Source organism: Macaca thibetana, chromosome 5 (genome assembly GCF_024542745.1).
Source record: "Macaca thibetana thibetana isolate TM-01 chromosome 5, ASM2454274v1, whole genome shotgun sequence".
In the NCBI taxonomy this organism is placed as follows: domain Eukaryota; kingdom Metazoa; phylum Chordata; class Mammalia; order Primates; family Cercopithecidae; genus Macaca; species Macaca thibetana.
This window is the reverse complement of record NC_065582.1, coordinates 35,097,955-35,117,215: the sequence shown is the minus strand read 5'-3', so window position 1 is coordinate 35,117,215 and position 19,261 is coordinate 35,097,955. Positions and strand designations below refer to the sequence as shown.

The following is a 19,261-nucleotide window of genomic DNA, read 5'->3' as shown; positions in this document are numbered from 1 at the left end:
AGGGTAACTTTTAAAATATTTTGATGACATATTTTGTTATAATTTGTTTCCTTTTATACCAATTCTAGATACACCAAAAATATAAAAATGTTTTATTTTATGCATTTAAAATATTATTCAGGTCGGGTGCAGTGGCTCATGCCTGTAATCCTAGCACTTTGGGAGGCCGAGGGGGGTGGATCACGAGGTCAGGAGATCACGACCATCCTGGCTAACACGGCGAAACCCCATCTCTACTAAAAACAAACAAACAAATAATCAACAACAACAAAAAACAATTAGCCAGGCGTGGTGGCGGCCACCTGTAGTCCCAGCTACTCAGGAGGCTGAGGCAGGAGGATGGCGTGAACAAGGGAGGCAGAGCTTGCAGTGAGCCAAGATCACGCCACTGCACTCCAGCCTGGGTGACACAGTGAGACTCCATCTAAAAAAAAAAATATATATATATTCAGAGAAGGAATCTGAGGGTTTTAACAGACTTTCAAAGGGATTCATGAAAGTCTGTGCCTCCTTGAAGTATATTTTCTGCCACAACCTCCCTTTTCAGCTTCTAAATTCATGTATGCAACTGCCTACTCAACATTTCCTCTTGGATATCTAGTACCTCAAATCCACCATGTCCAAAATCAAGCTCTCCATTCTTACCTACTCCCAAAACTTGTGCCTCTTACAGTCTTCCCCCCTCAGTAACAGGTGATTCCATTCTTCTAGTTGCTCAGACCAAAACCCATGGAATCATCCCTGACTCTTCTCTTTCACAAGCCACATCTGATCCAGTGGCAGTTTTGTTGGCTTTATCTTCAAAGTCAGTTCCACAGTATCCATACTGGTTCATTTGTTCAATAATCTTCTGACAGCCCCCACTGCTTCCAGTACTGCCTACCCTGCCCCCCAACACACGTACACACACCACACACATAATTGTGCTAAACCTCAGTCTAAATCCCTCTCCTCTCTTGCCTGGATTGCTCCAAAACTTTTGATCTTCCTACAGTCACTATCTTTGCGACATCCTGCAGCCTGTCTCCAGACAGTGTCCAGAGTGACCTCGTGGTGGTGTCCCCACTGCCATTAGAGCAGAAAACAAACTTCTTCCATGGCCACAGAGCTCTCCTCAGAGGGACCATGCCCATCTCATTGAGTTCACCTCCCACCTCTCACCCCTAATAAACTGCCTTCTTGCTATTTGAACACGCAAGCCCAGGTTTCTTGTTCTTGCTGCTGCCTCTTCTCCCTGGAAAGCGCTGTTCTGACATCTCATGATTGGGTATCAGCTCAGATGCAACCTCCCCAGAGAGGCCAGCATCCATCACCACAACTACAATAGTGCCTCCCCTAGTCACTCTCTGTCCTATTACCCTTCTTATTTTAGTCTGTAATTTACTACTTACTTGTTCATGTGTTTATTTCTTTCATTTAAAGTGTAAGTTCTCAGAGGGTAAGTTATTGTTGTAATCACTACTGGCTTTCCAGCACTAAGAATGATCCTGGCTCATAGTAGGTGCTCAATGCATTTATGGTCAATGGATGGATGAATTAACTAGGTGCCAACGATGGCAAAAATACTATACAGAAGAATGTATCTCTTAGACGGGCTAAAGCTCATTTAAAGGGAACTAAATGGGCATATTCAAATACTGTTCCTCATTTGTCATGATTTTAATGCATAATTCTAAGCCCTTCCTTTTTATATGATGGCTAACCCTTATAATAAAATAATTATGTTCAATTTACTATCCTGATGAATATTAGCTAATTTTCTTTATGGTCAGAGTTAAAAATTTAGAAAAAATCTCCAGGTAAATCAGGGATACATATTGGAAGACAAAGATATTATTTTTTAATTAAACAATAAACTGAGAGAATGAGCTTCAAAAATAAATAACATATCTTTATTTTAAAGACCAAAAATTTAACAAAAATTGAAATAATCTTTACAGTATAGGTTCTAGAATGAACGATGAAGAAGTATCCATGCTGTCCTATTTTAGATACATAGACAATTGAATTGATGCTGTGTACATACAAGAGGTTAGTCTTAGATATACATGTGTCATTATAATCAGTGCCAAATATGTAAAGGCTTGTATGTTTGGCTGTTTATAATACTTTAAATACTAATTTGTGTTTTTAATTTTCTTCTGTGTACTTTGTTTGTGAACAATCATAATATTTCATGTGACCTAGATAACAGGAGTATGCACTAGTGACTTTGTTGGGAGTTTAAGCAGAGTTCAGTAGCTATAAAGGATTTCACTAATAGGAAAAGAATAAGACAAACTCGCTGCTGACCTTTGTTTCACATTAAAATGACCGAAGTTTAACACCAACATGACAGCTGGTTAAAACAGCTTGAGATTTCAAAGTGCTTGAGTATATATAAATATTATGACTGATCCCATAAGTGTGTTGGAAGACACTTTAAGAAAGGTCCTTGGTTTAACAGTTTTCTTCATTCTCCCATTTTGGTTGAAGGGAAGTATCACTCAAAAAAAGCTTTTGTCTTCTGAATTTAGATAAATAGAATAATTTAAAACATGTAGCTGAACTCAACAGAACCAAAATTGAAGGCTAATACTATGGACGGAAATTACTACTTTGTGGAGAGTGCTAAGCTTCAGATTCCTGTAGTTTGATAATATGATAGATACTTCTGTAGATTAACTTTAGGTAATGAGATGCCAATAGTATACGTATTCTCTGTCTCTCTCTCTCTCTATATATATATAGAATGCATCATTAAAATGTGTTTTTGCCGCTTCCTTTTCTGCAACAGAACATGTTAGGACAAGGCAGTTTCTCGGGGATCAAAGGTACACATGGTCAACTCATTCCTGCACTTTGGTCTCACAGTCTTTCAAAAGGGGCGTTCCTATCAAGCCTCAACTCTAAAATTACCTCAGCTTTACTACTGAAATTTAAATCAAGTTACTTTTTATCATAAACATTTTATAATAGTTACTTACAGTTTTCAGTTTTCCATGGGCAAGGAAAACTTGGGATGACAGAATAGAAAGAATAGGAAGCAAGAGTGATATACAGAAGTCTGAATGGTGTAATTTGTTGTTAGAATAAATTAAGATTATCAGCAGGGTTGAGTTCAAGCAGAAGCTTTCCCATGAGGCATGTAACATTTCTAAAAGGGATTAACATCAATTGGTGAAGAATTAATTCAGAAAGTGGAGGTTGGCTAGGGTCATGTAATCAGGGAGTGAGTGCAGATTTGAGGGTGGAGGCCGCACAGCAGGCAAAAGGCTGGGCCAGCTTCCCACAGGCAGGTGAATGGAATAAGAGGGAGACAGTATGTGTGGAAGAAGCTGGGAGGAATGATTTTCTTTATGTGTTTACTTTCTAAGCTTTTAAAAGGCATGCACATAGCACAGATTCAAAGAGACAACAGAAAATCGAATGAGAATTAAGTCAGCTTTCCACCCCAACTCCCAGTCACTGATTCCCCTCCCAAGGGTCAACACTGTCTTGCAAATCCTTCCAGAGGTACTCTATGCATGGGCAAGCATTTACGTACAGTTCTTCCTTTTTTTTTAACCAAAAAGTAGCATTCTATACAATGCCTCCACTTTTTACACAGGTGGCTAGCAAGGCATACCATTCTACACTGTGCGTTCCTAACCAAATAGAGTATAGACTTCATTCCTCTTAATTTCCCTTTTAACAGCCACATTATATGCAGATGTACCTGTCTCCAGCTGATGGACATTTAAGTTATTTGGTCCAGGACAGAGAACTTGGACGTTGTAGGACAGAAATAAGAGGGAGATAATTTTTAATGTATACTATTTTCCTGACTTTGATCATGTATATGTAGTTTGTATATTCAAGGGCAAAAAAATTTAAAGAGTCAAAATATAGTCACATGGCCCCTTTGCTTAACATCTGTCTGTGAATTTTTTTACTGTGAGGATAAACCCAGTCCAGGCCTACACGGTCTGCTTGGGCAGGCCTGTCTGTCTCCCCAGAGCCTTTTGGGGACTCTGTCCTGGTCCCTACACTCCAGGCCATCTTTCAGTTCTTCTAAGATGGTCTCTTTTTCACCTCAGCAGTGAGAAAGCTCATGCACCTTTGCATTCTCCCTGCTCCCTGAACCGCTTATTTCCTTTACTTAGTCTCTTCTTGGTCTGCAGAGAAAAGTTCTCCAATCTAAATTGGGTCCCCTTATTAGTCTCTGTCATAGAAGGATGAAATTATTTATTTTTATGTCTGGATTTTAGTCTTTGCTGTGGGTACCACTTTTTACTTCATCATTCTGGGGTAGTGGGAGAAACATTTTGTTGAGATTCAAGAAATCTGAATTCTGATCTTACCACTGCATGACTGCAGCCTTCAGCAAATCACTTAACTTCCCTCGGCTTCAATTTTCTTACCTGTAAAATGAGGAAAACAGACTGGTTGATTTCTAAGGCCCTATAATTTGTGGTATTAGAACACAGTGAATATATAGTATAAAGTGAAATACATATAAATGTTGAATGCTAGTATACTCTTTATATAACATGGAATGCACTTAAATATTGAATTCTTATATAAGTATTTTACATTACAAATGAATGTTTAATTTCTCTTTTCAGATTTAAATAAGTTTATGATTATTCCTCAGATAATAGTTTCTTAATTTCTCCCCTAACTTTTACAAATGTGTCAAATCCACAGATACCGAGACAACATTCAAAGATAAACTTAATATGCAGACTAGTATATTCTAATATGCCAAACCCTAATTTTCTTATAATTCCCTCCTTGCAATATTTTTATAAGGCATTTATAATTTTTGATTATTATGGATCTATATTAGTTGTATGTATTGATGGGGTACATGTGATATTTTGATACAAGCATATAACGTAATAATAAAATCAGTGTAATTAGGATACTCATCACCACAAGAATTTATTTGTGTTAAGAATACTTCAATTCCATTCTTTAGTTATTTTTACATATACATTAAATTATTATTAACTATGGTTGCACTATTGTGCTACTGAAGAGTAGATCTTATTCATTCTATCTAACTGTATTTTTGAACCCTCTAACCAACCCCTCTTTATCCCCTGCCTCCCAACTACACTTCCCAGGCTCTGGTAACTATTATTCTACTCTCTCTCTCTCTGAGTTCAATATTTTTTAGCTCCCACATGAGTGAGAACATGCGATGTTTGTCTTTCAATGCCTGGCTTGTTTCACTTAACATAATGTCGTCTGGTTTCATCCCTGTTGCTACAAATGACAGAATTTTATTATTTTTTATGGCTGAATAGTATCCCATTGTCTTCTTCCATTCAGCTGCTTATGGACACCTCGGTTGATTCCATATCTTGGCTATTGTGAATAGTGCTGCAGTAAACATGGGTATGTAGCTATTGCTTTGATATTCTGATTTCCTATCTTTTGGATATGTACTTAGCAGTGGGATTGCAGGATCATATGGTAATTCTATTTCAAGATTTTTGAGGAACCTCCAAGCTATTCTCCATAGTGGCTCCTCCAATTTACCTTCCTACCAGCACTGCATGAGGGTTAAGGCATTCTTTCTCTCTAGAGTCTATAATTCGAGTTATTAGCTCATACAGTTATTTCTCATTTTTTTTTATTATTATTAAATTCTAGAACCACTAGAGGGTGTATATGTTCAGAGAGAACAAAAAGTTCATTTTTTTCTACTCTCGACATAAAGAGCTCATGTGAAAATGTTCTGTTTGAGGAAAAGACTACAAATATCTGATTGCATTTTGGTTTTTGGAGCAAGGGGAAATTCTCATCAAAAAAGCAACCAAAAAAAAAATAAGACTTTCTTCAACACATTTTAAGATTTTTGTTGTCTGTTAAAATAGTTAATTCTACAAAGGGAATACTTAAATTGAAAGAATGTATCCAATAAATACTATTCAGTTCTGTAAATGTGATGAAAATTGTCTGTCTTCTTAGCTCTTTCAGCTTTCTCAGCTCTAACAATAATTTGCTCATATTCCATAAGAATTTTTAATTGTAAAAGTATTCCTTCCTTTACTGATTCCTACTGAAAAATTCTGGACACTGTTTTAACTTGTATTTTTTGAAGAGCTAATAGTGCCTTATGTTAGAAAATTAACCCTCTGTTATAATGGACTGCGCTGGGGTTATATTATAATAACTTAGCAAACTATTTTACTGTAAGAAGGAAATTGCTTTGTCTATTCTTTTTTCTTCAGCTCTTGGTCTGACAGCAGCTGTTGAAGGGTGTCCAAAAGTGTTTCTGATGATAAGCTAAAGTCAGTCTTTCACATGTAAGTCTTTCCCCTTAGACAGTGGCTGAGTAAAGGTGAGAGGAGGCAGGTGTAGGGGTCGGAGGCCTGTCCTTCCGGCACATCTTGTTTATTAACTCTCCTGAGCTCACTGGGGGTTCTATTTTTTTTTTTTTTTAAGAGGCAGGGTCTTGCTATATTGCCCAGGCTGGAGTGCAGTGACTGCTCGCAGATGCAGTCATTGCACAACTACAGCCTCAAATTCCTGGGCTCAAGAGATCCTGCCACCTCTGCTTCCTGAGTAGCTGGGACTACAGGCACGCATGACCACACTTGGTTTTCTGTCGTGATTCTTGAATGTTAAGCTTGACTTATCTGAGAATCATCTGTATTGATCCTGGATAAATCGACAGGTTAATTGGTCCCTGGGGTTAAAGTTCTCATGAGATAAGTGACTTTTCTAGCAAATAACATAATAGAGCTGAGCTAATCTATTTTTCCAATCACTAATGTACAAGTAGGAAAATCTGATTCAATGACAACTAAAGGAGGCTTATTTAACATCACATAAAATTAGAGAAAGTTGATCAACTCACTTAGGTGAGTATTTCTTCTACCAGGATCCCTAGTTCAGACAGTTTCTCTGGGTGGTTCTTTTCGTTTCTAGAAAGTGAAGAAAACTCTTATACTTAAGTGAACTTTTCTTGCTGCTTTGTGTTCTATCCTTTTGAGATAAGATATGATATGTTTAGATTTCTGGATTCCAGTATGTATTGGTGTCTATTTAGTCAGGAATACATGGATTCTCTTTCTGTCTAAAAGTCATATTAGTCAGAAAATGGCCTCAAAAGAGTTGTCTATCTTTTTATTCCTTTCTCTCCTGAGCCCTGTACAAGAAGCGTCTCACACCCCTTGTACCACTCCTCCAGAACTACCCAGGCCAAGGTCCTCCATAACCTTCATTTTTCTTAATACAATGGTCTATTATTGTCATCCTCTTAAATCCTGAGCATAATTTGACACAGTTGGTCACTCCTCCCCTCCTTTAAGTACTTTCTCAACTCGGTTTCCAAGGCACTGCCTTTGCATGGATGTCTACTACCTCATTATCTGATCCTCCACCCCCTCCTTTTCCTGACTTCTATACATTGCAGTGCCTCAAGACATGGCCCTTGGTCCTCTCTTCTTTGCTAGTTACAGTTACTCCCTGGATGATCTGATCTTATTTTTTGCCTTTAAATACCACCTATATGCCGATGGCTCTCCAATTTATTCCTCTAGCCTCTATGTGTCCCTTGAACCCCAAGCTCATATACCAGCTATGTACTTAGCAACTCCATTTGGGTGCCTAGTAAACATTTCAAACTTAACACTTCCCAAACTGAACTGCACTTCCAACCCCATCCAACCAGCTCCCTGCCTCTTCTCAGCAAATGGCAGCTCCAAGCCAAAAATCTTCTTGTTATCCCTGAGTGCTCTTTTTTTTTTTTTTTTTTCTCATACCCTGGATACATGATAGCTGTGCCCACATCTTCGAAATAAGCCAAGCATCTGACTACTTCTTATCACCTCCTCTGTTGCTACTCTGGTTCTAGCTGCCATCATCTCTGACTTGAATGACTGTGATAATATCTTAACTGGTCTCCCTGTTTCTACTTCCCTACCATCACTCATTCTCAAAAGAGAGTGATTCTTTAAACATGTAAGCCAGGTGATGTCATTCCTTTGCTGCAAATCCTCAGTATTACATAGAATAAAAGCCAAAGTCCTTACAGTGATTTAGAAAGCTCTGCCCAGTCTCTGATCCTCCCCCAGGCACTCAGACTCCTTCTGCCCTGCTGGCCTCTTTTTCCTAGCAGCCACTGCCTTGAGGTCTGTATACGCTCTTCCCTCCCACTCAGATGCTCATCACCCCCTCCCTCACTTCAAATCTTAGCTAAAAGGTCACATGTTCAAAGAGAACAACCTGACTACCCTATTTAATAATGCCTAACATCTAACGTTTTCTCTTCCCCTTCCCTTTCCAGCTTTATTTTTCTTAAGGGCACTTGTCTCCATGTGACTTACTATCTACTGTACTTATTTTTTCTTTATTATCTGTATTCCCTCTCCTGCCGTATTTAGTTAGTTTATGTTCATTGTTGTATCCCTAACATTGGAGGAGCTCCTGCCCTATAGCTGGCCCTTAATAGATATTTGTAACTTTAATGCATGATTAAGAAAATGTTTCTGATCAGACATGGTGGCTCACACCTATCACCCCAGCACTTTGGGAAGCCAAGGCGGGAAGATCGCTTGAGGCCAAGAGTTTGAGACCAGCCAGGCAACATAGTGAGACACTGTCTCTACAAAAATAATAAGAATAATAATGCAAAAAAAATAGCCAAGCATAGTGGCATGTACCTGTAGTCCTAACTACCTGAAAGTTCAAGTGGAAGGATCACCTGAGCCCAGGAGTTTAAGGCTGCAGTAAGCTATGATTACACCACTGTACTCCAGCCTGGGAACTGAGTGAGACCTTGTCTCTTAAAAAAAAAAAAGAGTTTATGTTACTGGATACCCTGATTGGGTGGGATGGAAGCACATTACATCTGTGTTAGAGTCCAAACTATAATATGTGAAGTTTTACTTTATATGTTTGGCTGACTATTCAACAAATATTAATTGAGCATCTACTCTGTGCCAGGAACTTTGTTTGGCATTAAGGATAGAACCATGAGCAAAACAGGTCTCCGTGCCCTTAGGAGCTCATGAATGTTTCTTCACTGAAAAAATTATTTTGCAATATCTAATATATAAAAATACATTAAAAACTTATATTCTTTATATCAAAAACATATAAAGAATAATGAATTCTTGTATGCCTTCCTCACCCATGAAGAAATGAAACATTACCATTACAGGTAAACCTCCATTTTACTCCTCTCCATTTCCTCCCTTGCTGCCATAGGTAACTGCTAACCTGAATATTTTATTTATCAACCTCATGCATTTTAAAAATATCTTTGCTATATATGGATCCATAAACCACATATAGTACTATTTTATGTTTAAATGCTCTAAAAATGCATGTCTTCTTTTTGCTTTGTTCACTCATTATTTATGAGATTCATTTGTGTTGATACACGTAAGCATTCATTTTCATTGCTGTGTAATATCTCACTTACTCATGCATTTCCCTGTCCCCTGTTGCCTTACTTATCCATTCTTTCATGTCCCCTGTTTCTTAAAAGGGGAATGGATAAGTGAGATATTTGTAGGTTGTTTCCAGTTTTTTGATACCATAAATATTGTTGCCAAATGTCCAAAAGAACTTTCTGCAATGATGGAAATGTCCTATATCTGCACTCAACAAGACTGTTGCCACTTGCCACATGTGGCTATGGAGCACTTGAAATGTAGCTAGCATGACTGAAGAATCACATTCTTAGTCTGTTTAGTTTTAATTAATGAGATTAATAACTATTGTATTGGAGAACACAATTCTACCTAATGTTACCTTTGGGCACATACGTGAATTAATCTTGGGCTGTAGTTCTTACCACAATCAGACCTGATATACTCTTTATTAATAAATATTTTGTATCACCCCACTTACTATCTTGAAATGAAATTCATAACTTATCTTCACACATTTTAAAAAATCACTGCAATATACTTTCTATGATATAAAGTAAAAATGTAAGAACAGTAATTTTAATAAAATAATATGTGTTTCAATATGTCAGTAACCACAAATACACTACACTACATTAGGAGACATGATGAGGCAGTTCACAGATGAAGAGTGATAGAAGATTGTGAGACTGGTAACTCAAACATTGCAAGTGATGCAACTATTGGTGATGTGAAGAACTCTTGGTAACGTTCTGAACAAAACACAATTCAGGCTGCCTTTATTTAGTAGTTGCATCTCTGAAAAATTTGGCATACAATTAAGACCTTACAGAGTACTTATTATTTATATCTAAAAGAGGGTTATATTATACTCTTAGATAATTATAATCAGGTTTCCCATCTATATAAATGTTCTACTAATCCTTCTAAAGTCATGAAGGACCCAGGACAATTCTTTTTTCAATGAGACCATCCAAATTTCAGGACATACAGGATATCTGGCTCTTACCTATTAAATGGCAGTAACACACACACACACACACACACACACGCACACACCCTCCGTCACTATTATAAGCAGACCTGCCTCCCAGGTGTGGCACCAGTCCTGTTGAGACCCATTGGCCTATGGTACATACCCAGCAGCAAAACCACTGTCTCATAAGATACGATCTTCTTCAACTTTACCCAATATGTGTTTGTTTTCCCAGTTACTCCAAAGTTTTCCAAAGGGTTTAGACCAATTGACATTCCCACTGCAAGCATATACAGTGTATCATTTCTCTAAATATATGCAGTTTTTACCTCGAAAGTGACACTTTTCCTAGGTTATAATTTTGCTGATCTCAACAGTTGGCTGTTAAAAAACATAACTTACCTGTGTTCTAAAATAACTCTTTGTACATCTTCCTCCAAAGGAGGACATCCCGTTTTTTTAAGTAAATGCCGAACAGCATGCCTGCTAATCTGAATGCAGGTATAGTCTCTTCCACTATTTTTCCCATTGTTGCTATGGCCCTAGAAGTCCCAAATTCTAGCTCCTCTTCACTAACCCCAGGGACACCCATCTCTGTCTCCTTCCACCTCCCTTCAAATTTCACAGGGATCTGATGGGGATCCCCTGGGCCTTCAAGGCACTAAAACACCTTGAAATCTGAATCCCTAGTTTCATAGAGCAGTGCAGAGTGAGGTAAATGGAGCCAAGTCCATTACTATTAGAGGAGTCATAGCAACCTGACCTTTACACTTCTGATTATAGCTGTAAAACAGTTATTGCCACCATAATGGCAAAACTCTCCACAGCTCAGTGGCTCACAATAGCAAGCACTTATTCTCACACTCACAGTCAACTTCAGCTGGGCTGATGCAAGTTCAGCCGGGCAGGGCAGCTCTGCTTCAAGTTGCACGTTGGCTGGGTTTGTTTCTAGGTTTGGGGTTGGGTTTGGGTCACCTCTACATTTTTATTCTGCAACTTAGGATGATGGGCCAGAGGCCAAAAAGGCCCTGCTCTCCAGGCAGATCACTGGAGAACAACACAATGTGTCCACCACTCAATCATATTGAGGGCTGCTGCTTGCGTCACATCTGCTAATTTCCAGTGGCCAAAGCACGTCACATAGCTAAGCCCAAAGGTAGAAAAACATATTCTGCTCTGAGGAAAAGGTGGGAGGGAGTGAGTGTTCGCTGAAAAATAACGCAGTCCAACTCAAAACAGTAAACTTTTGTAATGGGATAGAGTTTGTGATTAATAGAACATTTTTTTGTTTTATCACCAAAACATAGCAAATGTATCTTGATAATCCCTCTTAACTATGTTGTTTATTTGATATAAAAGAGGAAAAACTCTCAGTGGACCTGGCTGGGGAATGGGTCACTCTAATTACCTGATTGTTCCTACTAAATGGAGGTTAACCCTTCCTGTGAATTGCATCTGCCTTGACTCTGCACCAGGTACATGACTACTCAGATAAGGTGACCATATGTATTTGAACTTTTTTCTAGGCTTATAAGGTTGTTTTGGATATTGTCTTCATTGTCCACTTTCTAAAAATTGCACTTTGCCAGTCATCTTTAGGTTAGGAACAGGATGGTATTCATAGTGACAGTATACTCACAAAAATACAAATGTCTCTGATAATTGTGTTTTGTTTCAATAAACTTTATTCCTTAGAGCAGCTTTAGGTTCATGGTAAAATTGAACAAAAGTTATCAGGGAGTTCCCATATATTGTCTGTCCCCAGCATACTCACAGCCTCACCCACTATCAGCGTCTCCCACCAGAGTGATACATTTGTTATAACAGATGAATCTACATTGACAGATCATTATCACCCAGAGTTCATAATTTACATTAATGTTCACTCTTGACATTGTACACTCTATAGCTTTGGAAAAACATATAATGGCATGTCTCCACCATTAGAGTATCATACAGAATAGTTTCACTATCCTAAAAACCATCTGTGCTCTGCCTATTCATTTCCCCCTTTCCCCTAAACCCTGGCACGCCCTGATCTTTTACTGGCTCCATAGGTTAGCCCTTCCAGAATGTTGCATAGTTGGAATCATATGTACACATGGAGCCTTTCAGTTTGTCTTCTTTCACTTACCGAAGATGCATTTAAGGTTTCTCCATGCCTTTTCATGGTCGAATTGCCATTTCCTTTTAGTGTTGAACATTATTTTATTGTCTGGAGGTACCACGGTTTATTTTTCCATTCACCTACTGAAGGACATTTTAGTTGTTTCCCACTTTGGGCACTTATGAATAAAGCTGCCATAAACATTCATGTGCAGGCTTTTCTGTGGACATGTGTTTTCAGCTCCTCTGGTAAATACCAAGGAGCACGACTGCTGGATCATATGCTAAGAAAATGTTTAGTTTTGTAAGAAACTGCCAAACTGTCTTCCAAAGTGGCTATATCATTGGCATACCCACCAGCAATGAATGAGAATTCCTGTTGCTCCACATCCTCAACCAGCACTGGGTGTTGTCAGGGTTCTGGATTTGGGACATTCTAATAGGTTTACAGTAGTATCTCGATGCTGCTTTATTTTGCATTTCCCTGATGACAGGATGTGGAGCATCTTTTCAAACATTTATTTGCCATCTATACCTTTGTTGGTGAGGTGTCTGTGTAATTCATTGGTCCATTTTAAAACTGGATTGTTTATATGCTTGTTGCTGAATTGTAAGATTTATTCCTGTATTTCGAGTAACAGCCTATTATCTGATATATCTTTTGCAAACATTTTCTCCCAGTCTGTGGCTTGTCTTTTCATTTTCTTGACAGAAAACTTTTATTATTTGTTTATTTATTTATTATACTTTAAGTTCTAGGGTACATGTGCTCAATGGGCAGGTTTGTTACATATGTATACATGTGCCATGTTGGTGTGCTGCACCCGTTAACTCATCATTTACATTAGGTATATCTCCTAATGCTATCCCTCCCAGCTCCCCCCACCCCAAGACAAGCCCCAGTGTGTGATGTTCCCCACCCTGTGTCCAAGTGTTCTCATTGTTCAATTCCCACCTATGAGTGAGATACATGCGGTGTTTGGCTTTCTGTCCTTGCGATAGTTTGCTCAGAATGATGGTTTCCAGCTGCATCCATGTCCCTACAAAGGACATGAACTCATCCTTTTTTATGGCTGCGTAGTATTCTATGGTGTATATGTGCCACATTTTCTTAATCCAGTCTATCATTGGTGGACATTTGGGTTGGTTCCAAGTCTTCGCTATTGTGAATAGTGCCGCAATAAACATACGTGTCCATGTGTCTTTATAGCAGCATGATTTATAATCCTTTGGGTATATACCCAGTAGTGGGATGGCTGGGTCAAATGGTATTTCTAGTTCTAGATCCTTGAGGAATTGCCACACAGTCTTCCACAATGGTTGAACTAGTAGGAAACTTTTAATTAAATAAATAAAGCAAAAAAAGTTTTGAATCACACATTAAATATAAAATCTCAGAAGCTGTAAGCACATCTGAGACATTAGGTTTCTTTAAAACTTGATTGTCAAGGTAATCAAAGTGCTTCTGAATTTCTTGGCAAAATTAGAAAACTTTAAAAACTAACATCGATTGTTAGTAAATTATATGAAGAGGGGATCATATCTGTCTCATTCACCCCTACATCCCTGGCAGAGTGCCTGGCACATAGTAAGTGTTCAAAAAATATTTTTAAGTGAATGAATGTTTGTTGTGGGTTAGCAACATTATAGATGTTATTTTATTTAATCTCCTTGGTAATCTTAAAAGTTAGATTTTGGCCTTGCACGGTGGCTCACGCCCATTATCCCAGCACTTTGGGAGGCCAAGGTGAGCGGATCATGAGGTCAGGAGATCAAGACCATCCTGGCTAACACAGTGAAACCCTGTCTCTATTAAAAATTCAAAAAAAAAAAAATTAGCTGGGCATGGTGGTGGGCGCCTGCAGTCCCAGCTACTCCGGAGGCTGAGGCGGGAGAATGGCGTGAACCTGGGAGGCGGAGTTTGCAGTGAGCCGAGATCGTGCCAATGCACTCCAGGCTGGGTGACAGAGCAAGACTCCGTCTCAATGAAATGAAATGAAATGAAATGAAATGAAATGAAATGAAATAAATTTTAAAAAGTTAGATTTTGCTGTCATCCTCATCATGGCAAAATTAGAAGACTGAACTTCTTGGCAAAATTAGAAAACTTTAAAAAACTAACATCAATTGTTAATAAATTATACGAAGGGAGGATCATATCTGTCTCATTCACCCCTATATCCCTGGCAGAGTGCCTGGCACATAGTAAGTGTCCAAAAATATTTTTAAGTGAATGAATGTTCGTTGTGGGTTAGCAACATTATAGATGTTATTTTATTTAATCTTCTTGGTAATCTTAAAAATTAGATTTTGGTATCCTCATCTTATAGATGAGGAGATTGAATCTCAGGGAGATAAGGAAGGTGCCCAAGGTCACACAAGTAGGAAACAACAGAAATGGAAATCCAATTACAGTGTGCCTGACTCTAAATCCAATATTTGTTCTACTATGTCACTTGTTTTAGCAAAGACTGAGAGTTGGCTATTCAACTGTCATTTCTCTCCATGTCCTTGAGGACAGACCTTAATTGTGTACTAGTGCCCTAGACCCTTAAGTGATTCAAGTAAATCCTCATTGATCTGCCCCCATTCCCCATTTCTGTAACCAGTTTAGAGGTTTGGAATGTGACCTGGTTTTGGCTGTGAGATTGGAGAAAAATATTCTGATGGTACAGATGGGGGAGGAGTTTGGGAAAGGATTTCTATTGCCTCTTTAACAAAGAAACACAAGAGAGAAACGGAGCTTTGTTTGACTCTTAAGTGTTGTTGCATAGAGATGTGATGCCACAGCTCCTGAAGCCATCTTGCTGCCAGGAGGGGAATGAGAAGACAACCCCAGGGGCCTAAGAAACTGTTGGACTCCCAGCATTGTTCAGAAAGTGGTAGCTCTCAGTCAAGTCTTTGGTTTTCCTAAGATAGTTACCTGAGCATTTGGGCTGCCCAGGAACCAGATAATTGGAGTATCAGTCACTCTGTAATACATACTCTACCAAAACCAGCTCCACAGTTTTCGAAATCTCTATTACAAACGCACATGTAAAATGAAATGCTTTGATAGTTCTTATTGTTAGTTTATGGAAATGGGATGTCTTAACTTATTCATTCATTTACTAGCCATTTCCTGTGTGCCAATTGCTGGCAGGCATGGTAAGTACTTCATAGAGATCGGCACTACAGAAGAGCAAAGGGAGATACTCAACCAGCCTGGTGGTGGGTTCTAAGAGGAAGGGTTTGGGAAGACTCTGTACCAGAGCTGACAAGCAGTAACACTTGAATGAACCCAAAAAGACAGTAGGAATTATCCAGGTAGATAAAGAAAAACAGGGTATTCCCTGCAAAGAAGGTAGCATATGAGATACACGGAGATGCGACAGAATATGACACAGCTGAGGAATTACAAGTAATTGAGTGCATAGGGTGCAGGTTAGAAGAATTGGGAGGGAATGTAAGAGAGGTAAACAGAGGCTTGCTCACAAAGCACCTTGGCCAAGCTATGAGTGAGACTTATTCAGCAAACAGTAGGGAGGGAGTTACTGAAGGATATTAAGTATGTGCTGAACATGATGGTACCTGCATATTAGGAAGATCACTTTGGCAACAGAAAGAATATTTTGGAGAAGAGGAAAGGAGACCAATTGAGTTGATGTGCTGCAGAGAAGCAATGAAAAGAGGCTTTTAGATTCGAGACATACTTAGGAAATGGTTTAGAACTTGGTGAGTGTATATCAGAGTTCAGCAAAGAGGGGAGTGCAAGGTTGGCAAAGAAACACAGAGCTAGCTAGCGGCATGGAGGAGGCTGCCAGACTGTGTGTTAAGGGCTCAGGTGAGGGCACAGACCAAGAGTTAATGGTTCTAGTGCACATGGTCGAGTGATTTACTTAGAGTGGTTTTAGGAGCAAAGAAGGATGGATCAATCCACATTTGGGTAAGTGTTGCAGAAGGAAAAGAAAGCAAGAAGAGTGAGAAGTTGAAAGTATTGTTTAAAGAGACAGGTTGAAGAGCTAAACCAAAGCAGGATGAAGGAAGTAAAATCAGAAGAGGAAAGAGAGGGATGGGGCTTCACAACTGTGGAGGATAAGCAGGTATGATTGGAGCAATGTGGATTGTAGGAGCTGATGGAAAGAAGTCTGAACAGGTGGAGTAGCTCCAGGTAATATGAAGGGGAAGGGGTGAGTTGCTGATATCTGTGTGGAGATGAAGGTCAGTGATGTTGAAGAAGGGAAGGCACTGGGTATTGCAAAGGTCATCCACACGGACACTGAAGACACCAGGATTATGGTAGATTTGGGAGGGAGAGAAAAATCATAAACCATGTCAGGAAATGATAAGAACAACAAGAAAAGATGGCAATGGTGAATTTGAGAGGCATAAGTTTCAAAGGAAGAAGGATTTTCATAGGACATTTGAGGAATATTGAATGAGCAAGTGTTAATAGTTATTTAGCACTTACCGTGTACCTGGTTCTGTTCTAAGTGCTTTACATGTACATTTACTAAATTCATGTAATTCTCATCTGTGAGGTTAATGCCATAACTCCCATTTTACAAATGAGGAAACTAAGGCTCTGAGATGGTTAATAACTTGCCCAAAGTCTAACTGTGTCTAAACCAGGTAGTTTGTCATCTGCAAAGTCTACACTCTTGCCCATGTCATTCTTCCTGCTTCTGCCCACCAGCCCAGCCAACCCATGTGGTTAAGTGGAAGGTTCAAGAACAAGCAACCTCCAGTTAAGAGTGCAGGGAGGAGGTAGTGTCTGAGGTGGGAGCCATTCAAAAAACTCCGACCATAACTGGTCTTTGATAGTACCACCTCCTTTATGTTTTCCAGGGTCTAATTCATTTAGTACTGAGACATGATAATGTGCCTTTGAACTATGGGTTAATATGTAAACTGCCCCGAAGCCTTTTCAGAAGTGGGTACAGTATCCTTTTAAAATAAATGGTTACATAATTATTAACTATAAGTAATCAATTACATAAATGAGTTAATTTGCATGTTTTAGAGAATTTATATACTCTATCTAAGAAGTGGCAAAGAAAAAACTGAAGTATATAACCATGAATTATACATAGTTCTGCTTTTTCTCTGGCATTACATACTAAATTTTATGACAAATCAGTTCATGACTATATTTTGAAAGATAATCTCCCTATTTTTCTTTTTGACTTTAGTTACCTGCCAGACACTGACTATGTTAAACACCAAAGCACAAGAATGCTCCAAAGAAGAGATCTATATTGCTTGACTCATATTAACTTCTGTTTATTTTCTTAGGATTAAGACCCAAACGTTGTTGAAAAATGTTCAGATCCTACAAAACACTGACATGCCAGTTCCTCAGCTTTGATGGAGAAACCAGCTTTCTCTTCTTGCAGAGATACTCTTCATGAAAAGTGGAGCTCCAAGAAGAATAGACATGGGAGGCCGAAAGGTAGATCGAGACCATATTTTTACAAAAAATAGGAAAGCGCCTGTATGGTGCAATTATAAACTGCAGTAGCAGATCTGGCCACTGCACTCCAGCCTGGGTGACAGAGCGAGACTCCGTCTCAAAAAAAAAAAAAAAAAAAAAAAAAAAAAAAAAAAAAAAAAATAAGAGGAGCTCCAAGAAGAAGTCTACGTCTCACTGTAGCATTATTGGAGTCGTCTCACAGTTATAGTCAATAATTCTGGTACATATGAAATAAGTTCTTTCAAAATGGGATTCAGGTATTATTTAGAAATGCATCTACTGAAAAGAAGCATACCACAAAAATTTATGCTGATTATGGATGAGATCATGACAGTTTCATCCAAATTATGAGCTGGATTTGTCAGATGTAGAGTCTCAATCAGGTCACTTGAAAGACCAAATGATTTCCTTTTCATCTGAAGGGTTCAGAGAGGCAGCTTTTGAAAAGGCGCTATTGAAATTTTCAAGGTAGCTGTTCTTAGCACAGCTTTGATTTCTAAAACAACTAGAAGGACTGTAGAACTACATGAGGGAAGAGAAGAGAAACTGAAGAATTGTTTGAAAACATAAATATTCTTTACTTATAGTACCACTCCATGCTTTGTGAAAAAAAATTATTTTATGAAGTCAAGAAGTAAATCAGAAGAAAACAGCAGGGAAAGTCAGCACAAACTGGTTTATCTAATACTTTCTCAGCGTCCAATTTGCAATGCACTGAGTTCCCTGCTTAACTATGTTTATACAATGGGGGCAGGGAGAGGAGTAGGTTAAAAATAAATATGAGTTGCAAGTCTTTCTCCTCAGGCTGCTAATATTAATATACCTGAATTTTATGTTTGTTGTTGTCTTCCTTGTCTCTATAGTTTTTGCAACTAGTGTATATATGTCTAAACAATCTATTGCTTAAATTTACATAATTTTCAACTTTACATATGTAGAATCATGCTGTTTGTTTCCTTCCATACCTCAGTTTTTTCACTAAAAATTGTCTTCTGAAAAAACTTGGAGGTATCATCCTTCCTGATTTAAAATTATATTACAATGTTATAGTAAACAAATCAGTATAGTACTAACACAAAAACAGACACAGTGTAACAGAATGGAGTGCAGATATAAATTCAAACATATACAGTAAGCTAATTTTTGACAGAGACACCAAGAGGATACAGTGGGAAAAGGATAGAATCTTCAATAAATAGTGCTGAGAAAATTGAATTTCCACACATATGCAAAATTTATAAAATATAAGGCCTAAAACTATAAAATTCCTTAAAGAGAACACAAAAAGCTCCTGGACATTGGCCTTGGAAATAATTTTTTGAATATCCCACCAAAAAATGAAAAAAAAAAAAAAAGCTCAGGCTACAAAAGCAA

At 38.4% G+C, this 19,261-nt stretch overlaps 1 long non-coding RNA gene across 1 annotated transcript in view; it reads left to right on the top strand.

Moving 5' to 3' along the window:
* LOC126955090 (uncharacterized) overlaps positions 1–17,848 on the top strand; it is a 77,383-nt gene extending 59,535 nt beyond the window's left edge. The window contains exon 5 of the long non-coding RNA XR_007725810.1: positions 17,710–17,848. This is a non-coding gene — a long non-coding RNA (uncharacterized LOC126955090). The remainder of the gene's footprint in view (positions 1–17,709) is intronic.
* The last annotated feature ends 1,413 nt before the right edge of the window (positions 17,849–19,261 follow it).